Genomic DNA, 11,342 nt, shown 5'->3' with positions numbered 1-11,342 from the left:
TGTGTGATATGTACAGAAGGAGGCAGGCATGCATGAAATCCATACATACTCCAAACATATTATCATGTTGTTACAGAAGAATTAATAGTGTAGCCCGGGTACACCCAAGGGTGTGCCCTATCCTCAGTCAGATGGGATGGGTAGGCAGGAGAGGGTGCTGTGAGAGGGACGCCAGAATTTCGAGAGGATTGCTTTTTATAGAGCTAGCCCAGCCCAAAGTTCTTAACTATATACAATTTATTGAGTTACCAATATATATATAACTCTTAAGATAGATATAATTACAAATATGGATACAAATATACATATAAAGGTCTGTTAGCAAGAGGAAGTTGGCCCTAGGGAGGACATTTGGATAAGTACCTGTGCCTCAGGCCTAAAAGAGGGGTGTATCCCAAGACAGTCAATCCAGCAAGTTAGTACCACAAGTGGGTTAGCTAATAAGGACATCCTTACAGAGCCCATTATACAAATTAATACACCCAACTATCTATAACACCAACAATAACAATAGATACCGAATAAGAAACATAACTTATCAGATATTAGACGCAACCTATCTGGGTTCCAACCATTTGGTCCCTCAAATGGGATAGGGTCTTCTCCCCCCAGGTTCTCTTGCCCAGGGATGCCTCCCCTGTGGGACCCAGGTTCCCTGTAACTCACGGTCCTTCCTCTGGGGGCTGTTGATCTGGCCTCTGGGTCCCCACACCGTCTCAGCCCTCCTGGAGCCGTTGGCCTCGAGTTGAGGGTTCTCCCCTCTGGCCCCTGGGCCCCACATTGGGCACGCAGGGAGCTCCTCTGGGAGCCGAGCCCTCGCTGGCTCTGGTTCCCCAGCCTCATGCCAGGGGCCTTTCCTCTTCCTGCGCCCTGCTCTGGGCACCGGGGCTCTTTTGGTTTAATGCTGAGCCACACTGTGGGACTCTGGTTATCTGGCCTAGAGCCAGGGCTAACTTGAGCAGCCTTGAGCTGCTCCCAGGGTTGGCTCTCCATGCACTGGGCTGCACACCATGTGGGGCCCAAGCAGCTTTGAGCTGCTCCCTGGGCCGGCTCTCCGTGCACCGATCCATGCACTGCCTCACCCAGCCACTTGCCAGGCTCAAGTCGCCTTGAGCGCCTCCCAGAGCCTGAGCACTGTGCGCACCATCAAGGCTCAGGCAGGGTCCGAATGCTGGTCTTCTCTGAAGCTCCTCTCTCCTCGCTGACCTTCACTGTGTCTGCCCAGCGTGCTCAGCATGCTGGGCTTTTATTTACACCGGAGGCCCCGCCCCTGAAGTCTGCCGGACCTGCAAAGTGCAGTCTTCAATCAGGTCCAGGGGCTTCTCGCATCCCCACCCTCTCTGAGCAGGGGCGGAACAAGTCCCTCCCAGCTGTTACCTGATTGGTGGAAGTGTTCCACCAATCCGAAGTGTCATTCTCCAAGCCAGGCTTGCCAGGCAAAAGCAGTGACCCATCACACTAGCATACAATTTTATGCAAGACCGAATTTGTGTGTTTGATAACGACATCAGGGCCCAAACCAAACTTCGCATCTACCAGGCGGTTGTCATCCCTACCCTGCTGCATGGGTATGAAATTTGGACAACATATCAGAAACACCTGAAATCTTTGGAAAATCCTCCATATCAGTTGGAAGGACAGAAGAATGAATGCTGGCATACTGACCCATAGTGCTGTTACTGAACGTAACATCGAGCACCCACCAACAACCAGCATTGAAGCCATGTTTATATGGAACCAGCTGCATTGGATAGGACATGTTGTAAGGATGCCTGACAACAGGCTCCTGAAACAGGCCTGAAACGGGCTCCTGAAACAGGTTATTCTCTACTAACTGACGGATACCACTCCAGAGGTGGGCAAAAGAGATGCAAGGACACTCTGAAGGCCAATCTGAAGAAATGTGAGATTAACATCAGTACCTGGGGGACTCAAGCACTGAATCATCCCCAGTCGTGCCATGATGTACAACAGGGCATCAATCATTTTGACCAAACTCACCTCACTATGGAGGCGGATAGACAAGAGAGACCAAAGAAAAGAGCTGTGACCTGACATCACCAGGATTTACTCCTTCCTTCTGTAATGATTTGCCACAGCTGCAGTTGAACATCTGGATCTCAAATTGGCCTCCTCAGTCGTCTACAGACTCACTGATGACTTCCATATTTCCTGGAAGACTGTCACCCTCCTATCAACGGGTTGCTGCTGAAGACAATGGGACTCAGAGTTTTTCATTTTCCCCAGTCTGCTGCTCTCCAACATGTCTGTCAAAGTGGGGAAGCTAAGGGATGCCTAAATAGTGATTCACTCTTCTTACTATTAGCTATCAGACAAGTACAGTGTTTTGTAACACCGATTTCCTTGTGGTGGCAGCCATCTTGCGGCTTGTCTGCCTTCTAGCAAGAACCTAGCAATAAAACACACCGTGAATCCCTGGTGTTGTTTTTAAATTGTGTGTCATGTGGTAGAGTAGAGAAAAAAACATAGAATTGGTTTAAAAGAAGATACAAACTTTTGATCTTACTTTCCTATTTTCCTTCTCCAGATGTGACTGGTGGGGGGGGGGGGGGCATGTGCCCCTCTGAGATTGTCTCCTGACTCAGCCCTGCTCAGGACAGGGCAGTTTTTTTGCCACGCAGGCCGGCAGCGTGTTGGCGGGGGGAGGGGAGGGGGGAGGGAACTAAGATGTGGCACAGAAGTATAGGAGTGGATATGGGGCTTTTGGCCTGCCCCAGGCCCAGCCACCAATTGTGCCCCCCCAGACTCAGGAGGCACCAGTCACCCCTGTCCGTCTTTATCACTGAATTATTGGGGCTGTATGCCCCCAATCATTCCCACAATGTGGTGCATTCAAAATTGAGATAAAACCCTTACAGGGGTATAGGTTTCATAGTTTCAATATGGCTATAGCCATGTTGGTCTAAGGACATAGGCAGACCAGATATAAACCTTGGAGTTCTGGGCTGTTTCTACACTCCACCTCTCTGTGCCTTAATTTCCTTTTCCTCTTCTGTGGAATAGGTATAATAATCACTCTGCAGGGGTGCGGCTTACAGTTTGCAAAATGGATTTGATGTCATTTAGTTAAAACCGTGATGTGAGTCCCACTTTGCCACTATAGTAAAACGTTACCTTTGTTAACAAACCTTTGTAACAAAAACTTCATCGTTCTTAAAAGCAACAGATAATTACAGGTTCAGAGAGGTTTGCAAAATTCAACAAATGACAAGAAAATCACAGTGGGTCTGACCATTTTTCCCCAGAAAATGTGGGGTAATTTCAACCCAAAAAAAAGGTGCCCATGAGCTAAGCCAAGGAGCTAGAGCTAACACTTTCTATGATGACACTCCTTTTCATGGACTTGCCTGCAGGAGGAAGGATCTTTTGACAGGCCTAAGGCTCAGATGGGAGTTTTAATTAGACGAAACTGCAGACTTTTTAGAGGGGGAAGGGTGAGGAGCGGAGCCTGTTGCTATGGGATTACTGTTAATTACCATAATAGCCTGTCCTCATTAGGGATGTTTGGAGGCAGGGATGAAGCCTAGCGTCACTCACTGCTTTTTCAGTTGTCTTGTGGTGCCCTCTTGAGGACAGCAAATCACAAAATGGAGAACAAACCGGATTCGCAGCTCTTAACTGTTTCCCTTGCTCGCCTGTGTGCTGAAATCAAAACCATGGTTCCTGCCATACAGCGTTTGAAAATCATTGCTGACTTCTTAAAGAAAAGTCCCACGTAATGGATGAAGAACTGAAACCTGAATCAGCAAATCACGTTGGTGCCGTCATTCATGGTTTCTAATGTATCAGGCTAGAAAAATCTCTTGTATCTCAATGGGATTTCCTATGCATTCCCAGTTCCATAAATGAAGACATCGTTTCAAAGAAAGCTTAGGTCATTCAAGTGTAACTTTTACATTCAATCCTTAAAAATAAGGGAAAGCCAAGTTAGGAAACGCTTCTTAACGGTACCCTGCTGCCCAAACAGGAAAGCTGTCTCTAGGCCAGTTGTAGATGAACTGGGTTAATTAGCCTGTGTTGATAGCCGTCATATGCCAGTTGTATATGGTTATACTGCTTCTGATACCCAAACTTATCATTTAGAGCTACGTAGCACTCTATGGGGGCATCGCTACATGGCACTGCATTGTGTCCTGCAGAGTTACTATATCACGTGCTAGGTCAAACTTCCTGTCTCCGGAAGATAAGGACCCACAAGGCCAGCAATATACAAATCCTTCACAATCCAACACAAAATCTTTGGTACAACTGCAGCAGCACTTGCAAATATTCAGTATTGGGTTATGGACAGTGGTTAAAATCGGTGATGTGTTCATGGGGAAGTAGGCGAGTGAGCTCTATGTCCTTCCTGGCTGTTTCAAAGTCAGTTCTCTGGTTTTGATTACTATTGCCACACTTCTCTGAGGGACAGCAAGAGGTCAGCTTCCCTTATAATAGCCATGGTTAGCCTAACCCTTGTTCTGGAAACCAGCTTTTATCACAGACAACCCCTTTATATATTATCTGCTCTTGAAACCAGGTTTGGGGAACCTGAAATATCTGGAGTTCTTGAACCTCATGAAATCAGTGAGTTTTGTTTTAGGTTGGGTAGAGGCTGGAGACTGCAGTGGAAGAGCTGGAGTAATGATCTTTGACTAATGAGGAACGAAGATCGTGGGTGCATGTTGAGTTATCTCAGCTACGTCTCATAATGTTGATTCTGGACTTTTATTGCCATGAATGTGATACTTTGTACGGGCAGAGGAGTCTGCTAGGCTGGCCTCACATCTCTCTTTTTTTAAGAGATCCTACAATAAAACAGGTCAATTTCTCATTGTTCCCATTCAGTGATTACGTGGGACTTTTGGGCACGAGAAAGTATGCGTGAAGCACGTTGCAAATACCAGTTTCCATATTCCCATCTCTTCTTACCAAGAAAAGTTGGAGATAACACATAGAGAGTAGAGGAGACGTCGTCCCTTGTATCCGTATCCCCAAAGGGAGTAGGACATTACTTACCATTTACCATTTTTTACTAAGGTCTTTAGACTGAGTCTCGCCGGCCTTCCAGCTGCTTCTAGATATGCAGACACTAGCAGTTGCTGAAAGTCTATCAATACACTGATCAAGGTCGAGAATTTGGTGATACTGTTCTGTTCTCTTCTTTTGGATGATGATCTTACCATGGTTATCCAGGACTTTGTCCCCTCCAGGCTGGGTTGCTGCAGCGTGCTCTCCATGGAGCTATACTTTCAAGCCATTTGGAAACTGCAACAAGGACAGAGCCTTTAGCCTTCACTTCTCCCAGCTGCTCTCCCAGAGCCCAGACCTGATGATCAACAAGACTTCTTCACTTGCAGTCTTCTGGGGAGGAAACACTAGCTTCCCACTCATTTGTGGGATAGGAGGGCTTGCTTTTTAATGCCTTTTAGGCCAGAGAGACCTGCTTTTTTAAAACATCTCTGCTTTTAGAGGGTTTAGGGATGGGCCTGGTTGGTAATCATCATAAGCAAATGTTGGGCAAGCGTCCAAGGCAGACAACACTAATCCCCCACAAATAGCTGCTCCTTTAAATTTAAGGCACCAGCCCCACTTGTCTGAAAAGGGGCATAATGGCCTAACAAGGAAAAAGGTGTTGATAAAGCCTGGGTTCCCTGTTACAACATGACAGTTCATGTGGTTTGGGAGTGGTGCCAAGCTGAAGCTGGCTTATTCCTCTTGTAACCACCGCGATTAGAAATCCGGGTTGTGAACTCTGCGGGGCAGGGGCCACGTTTTTGTTGTGTGTCTGTACAGTGCCTAGCACAATGGGGCCCTGCTCCACAAGCGGCGCGTCTCGATGTTGCAGTCATTCAAATAGAAAAACGAAGACCAGTAAGAAGCCCCGGCAAGGCAATCACACTCGCAAAAGAACAGGAGAGACAGAGAATGCATTTTCTGTCTCTGAGGAGCACGGCCCTTTGCAGCCTGGGTGCTGGAAAACCAGGGGTGCAGCCCATGGACCTGTCAGCCACTGAGTAAAGCTGGCAAACCAGGGACCCGCACCAGCGCTCTTCGTTGTTTCTCGGATCCCAGGCGTTGCAAAAGATGGTGTGCTCGAAGGAACAGAGCCAAACTCTAATCAAACACACAGAGAAAATAACAGAGGGAGAGTCTGTCCATCCCGCTCTGCTCCCAATCAGTGCCCCTCCCCCTCCTGCGAACCGGTGGCCGAGCAGGGCTGGTAGCTTTGTTTTGTTGGCATCGACCAATCACGACAGGCTCGCACGTCCTCATCCGTCTATAATGTCCCGGCTTGTTTGCCCATCAAATCGGTGACTTTACTGGGGCTCTCAAGGCCTCCCGCCACGGTCGCTGCAGTGTAAACCCGGCCCTTTCTTCCAGTCCGTTGCCAACTTTAGTCGAATTCCTCAAGCAAGTTACGCCAGAGGATGAGTTGGCTTTTCCATTTTTTTAAACCTGAATCAATTGACAGTATCAGCTTCTGCGTCAAGCTTAATCCTATATCCAGGACAGCGCTGCTTTCTTCCCAGGCCGAAGCAGTGTCCCTAACTCCCCCCATACCCATCATCACCCCACCACCTTCTCTCCTTTGATACACAATGTATTTAATGAGGTTTCCTTGTATGCAAGTGTAAGACAAGGCGCTGTGTTTTCCCTATGCTGACTGGGGGGGAAAAGCCTTGTCTTATATTTGAGTAAATATGGTAGTTCCCACTGTCTTTAATACAAATCCTTGTATTCCAAAATAAGGGTACAAGATCTTGCAGTCCTTGCTAGACCTGATGGCAACCTTGGACCTTATGAAGTATCCAGCATCCTGCTTTTTTACTAGTAGCCACCTCTCTCCTCCGCGGTCCCCGGCATACTCGGCCAGGAATCTCAGAGGAGGTTTTTGGATTTCTTCCAACTGACATACGTTGAACTAATTAACGTTTAAAGGAACGATTTTGGTGTGACATGAAACCAAATGGTGTGACATGAAACAACTTTAATGCTGTGTGTTGTATTGAGTGTATGAACTAGTCATGAAATGCAGGACTCTGGGAATTTTTTAAGAAGGACTACTTTTCTTGAGTAGGCGAAAGAGCGCTTACACTAAAAAGCACTAAAGTTTAGACACACAAACAGTCTCATTGAAGTCAAATGGCACTGACTGATGTGAATAACGTTACAGATTCACAGACTGTACGGTCGGAAGGGACCTGGGAAGATCATCGGGTCCAGCCCCCTGCACCAAGCTGGAGAGATAACGGGGGTGTGCTTAAATGATTGCCAGATTGGGGTCTCAGAGGCAAAGGAGTCGGGAACATAAATAATAGCTTTGCCTTCTCTCTCAGAGAGCAGAGCCAAAAAATAATGAGACCGTGTGAATAAAGAACAAACATAATAATCAAGCTCAAAACCTTTCTAGAAAATTAGCACCTTTTTCAAAATAGTAATGGCTGCTGCGAAAATGGTACAAAATATTAACTGTCAGGTTATAAGCACCCTGCCTTAATCAACATGCCTCAAGTACCACTGATGTGTCCTCAAAACTGTTGCTTAAATACTATTTAAGGTCAATTAAATAAACAAAAATGGTTCAAGCCCAATAACAGAAAAGACATAACTAGCATAAAGACCTGTAATGGTTAAATGATTTGGTGTTTAGCCCTTCTTGATATAAGACAGAGCAGTTTAAAATGTTGGAACTCGTGAAGGTGATTTTGAAGATGGAGAAGTGACTGCACTGCACAAACAGCAATCAGAGACAATTAAGAGAACTGGGACAAGTGCCTCATTCTCTCTGCGGACTGCATGGGAAATTATACTTTACATTGCCGTCTCGTTGCATTTAAAATACAGCCCCCGGCTAAGTCACTTTTCAAGACCAACTCCAATCAAAAGATATTGCTTAAAATCTTCCTATTACGGTAGAAGTGAAAGGAATGATTGTCTATGCTGATGAGCCTAGAAGATTGTCTTGGAAAGAATTTGACGGTTTTGTCTACCAGGCCCATTATAATGTTATTACCGCCCCTGAAGAAGGCTGACAAGGCCTGAATGAGTAGTGGGGTGGCTTAAGAAAGCACTCTCCTGCTGCAGATTTTGTACTGCTTCTGTAAACAGTGTTCCCTGCCACAGGGAGGGTTGGGTTTTTTCCAGGTTTACTCTTCGGATGAGTCTTGGATTGCGGGAACAGATCGGCGAAAACTTTAGCAAGGTACAGAAAATAGATCCAACATAAAGGCTGAAATCAGGGTTTCTTACAATGCGTTCTGAGTCTCTGCTGTACAACTGCAGCCAGTTAAAATCTTGCGAAGAGCGAGCTAACTACCCGTGAGCAATATACTCTACTAGAAGGCGCAGAACATTTTTTCATCTGATTCATGAGCAGATATATTGATGTGCTGCAGCTGCATAATGCCAGGGATCATTTTTTTTTTTTTGCAAATGCAGGAGTATAATCTGCCATCAGACCCCTCGCACCTGCCCAGAATTGAGGCTTTTAACAACACTTCACAGTGCTGAAATAGGGCCCTTCATTTCTGCTTAGGTGATCAAATACAGATTGAAGGGCTTAATTTTTAATTCCAGACTATACTGGCTTGCATATCAGTTACGTAATAACATAGCGCTCGTTCATGTGTACGCTGGTGTGAATGAGGAGGACAGGCCATACACAAGATGAAAATCCTACCCCGTCATTACTCAAACAAACGCTCCCTGTGACACACTAAGAAGATCGACCATTTTGGACTCACGACACCTATCAGAAAATGCCGGCTTTTTGTCTTCACTTGATTTTTGCCTACAGGGAAAAAGAGCAATTTTTCTGTCGCAAAGGACTCAGAAATCCCACAACAGGTCCGAATGCTTTCAATACCATGGAGTCCAATCTGAAAGCTCTGGGTTTCTCTGGCGAATTGGGTTTGCTCATCTAAGAGTGCTAACATTGTGTGGCACCCCACAGCACACCTGAAAGGATCTCAAGGCACCCCAGGGTGCTGCAACACCTTGCTTGAGAATTACTGATCTACATGTCAGAGTTACCGTGACATGGCCCATGAGCCCTGAGGAAGGGGAAGTGCTTGCTTGCTCTTTCCCGGGAGTCTGCAACCAGATGCAGCGAGTCTCAGGCTGGAAACGGATGTAACCGTTATGCCTCCATAACAATTTTTATGGCAGCACAAAAAGAAAGCAAAAAGATGCCCATGCCCATTGTCATGCTACAAATGCCTTTGTTTCTGGCACTAACAACAGATAGTTACAACTAGCAGGATTTAGTTGGCCTGAGAAAAGATATCACCTCTGCCCAAAGACTTCGCCTGCCTCTTATAATCAGTGCTGCTTTTGGGGGACGGATGTCTGTTTGCTTTTTGGTGGGAGAGCATGGGCAGCCCAGAGCTGCCTGCACCCGCCAGCTGCTCCAGGCAGATGCTGCCAGGGCAGCGGGACCTGGCCCCTACATTTCCTGCAGGATTGGGCCCTCTCTGTAAGTGGGGAATACGCCACCCATTGTCCTGCATGATCAACAGAAGGAACGACACGCGCTGTGTTTCACCCAAGGAAGCAGATCAGCTTCATATGGCAACTTTTATATATGTCTGCAGCATGGTCCTTGCTCCCCCTTTTTTCTAGCCTTCAGGGAAGTACTGTGAACAGCGCTGCCTATGGCTGCTTACTTTCCCCTCTACTTTAGCAGGCCAGTGCCACGGCAGGCTGGCGAGCGGCGGCTGCCTGCAGGCACCACCGGCAGTGTCGGCGGCGCTTCGTGCAGGGGTGCACCGTGAAGCTCGGGGGATGCACATGCACCCGCCGCGTCTAAGGCATCGTGCGTTACTGAGCTGGACGGTAGAATGAAGGGCTTGGAGGCCCCAGGGCACGTTGCTGAGGCTCCAGTGCTGGTCCACGCACTCCTGGCAAGTCATGCTGATTTCTAGGGGACCATCTGTGGAACGTGGTCCTGGGGGTGGCGGTACGCTGCATCCAACTGGAGGGCCTGCAGGCAATGTGGTGGAGCTACTCATGGCAGGGCAGCTCCTATGAAATACCACAATTGTGCAACCTCCGGAGTAAGGTGCCTCAAAACCCTAGCTCCCGCTGCCTTGTGGGTACTCCTGGGTTGGAGAAAGGCTAAGGGGCATCATCCTGACAGAAATGCGCCCTAGCTGAGGCATTAGGCAGTCCACAGCTGTTCTTATCTGTTGCTGTCTGGCAGAAGCTGCAGCCATTGAGGCGCTGAACGTCTGGACTTGGTCTGGCCTTTGGATTCTGTGTAAAGGGGAGCTGGTAGGTCTTGGGCAGCCTCCGCTCCTCCATCCTCTTGCCTCGGTGTACATGGCAAAGGTCTCGCTGTGATGGTTGCAGGCACCTGACTAGACCTCTGATGCATGCACCGTGATCCAGAGGATCGACAGGTGCCTGCTACCTGAAGTACTGCGCGTCAGGACAAATGGTGGCAGGCCTGGGCTTGAGGGCTGTTGAGAACTGGGATCTGGGCATTTGGGGAAAGTCACCTGATATGCGGGCAACATCCAGGGGCCAGGTACCGGGAAGCCCGGAGTCCAATGCTGGAGTCCTGCGGGAACCAGCAGCTGGTGCGGAGCAGGAGGAGCTGAGTCCGAACTGGAATCAGCAGCCCGAGCCAAATCAGGGTCTGCTGGAGGCAGGACCAGATTCAGGTATGCCAAGGCTCAGAGCTGGAGTCAGCTGACCAGGAATCCGGGCCAGAGATCCAAGGAGTAAAATAAGGAATCAGAGGAAGTAAGTACCTAACTCTCTGCCCAGGCAGGACGCTGCGGACCAGGCCTAGGGTTTAAGTGCCGGAGCAGGTGGGACCTGCTGCCTTGGCCTCAAAGTATTGGCTGCCCTGATTGCCCTGCTAAAATGAGCTGGGCCCAGGGCACTGATCTGGGCTCACTGCAGGTGACAAGTTTCTTTACAGTCTCAGGAGACAATCTGCCCTGATCCTGTGCTTGGGACCAGGGCTCTGATCTGGCCTCATTATGACATCCCACTTTTTGAAAAACACTTAGCAAAAATCTATTTTTAAAAAATCCTTGAATTATTATTGCTGGTTCGAATGAAGTCAACAGGATTTTTGTCATTGGCTTCAGTGGAATCCAGATGCATCCCCTAATGTTATACAAAGAAACAGCTGCTCTCATATGTACCCCAAATCTGTAACTCTTGAATGGAATGATCATACAGGAGTCAAATGGATGTAGAAATAAAAACATCCTGCCTTCAACTGCAGATCCATAGTTTGCTCTGTCTATACCTGCCTGAGGGACCAGTAGAAACAAAGATGCCAACACAACTTGGCAATCTAGAATGGAAAGAAATGCCAGGACTGA

Source organism: Crocodylus siamensis, chromosome 2, assembly GCF_052110815.1.
Source record: "Crocodylus siamensis isolate JL-2025a chromosome 2, ASM5211081v1, whole genome shotgun sequence".
Lineage (NCBI taxonomy): Eukaryota > Metazoa > Chordata > Crocodylia > Crocodylidae > Crocodylus > Crocodylus siamensis.
This window is presented reverse-complemented; position numbering follows the sequence as displayed.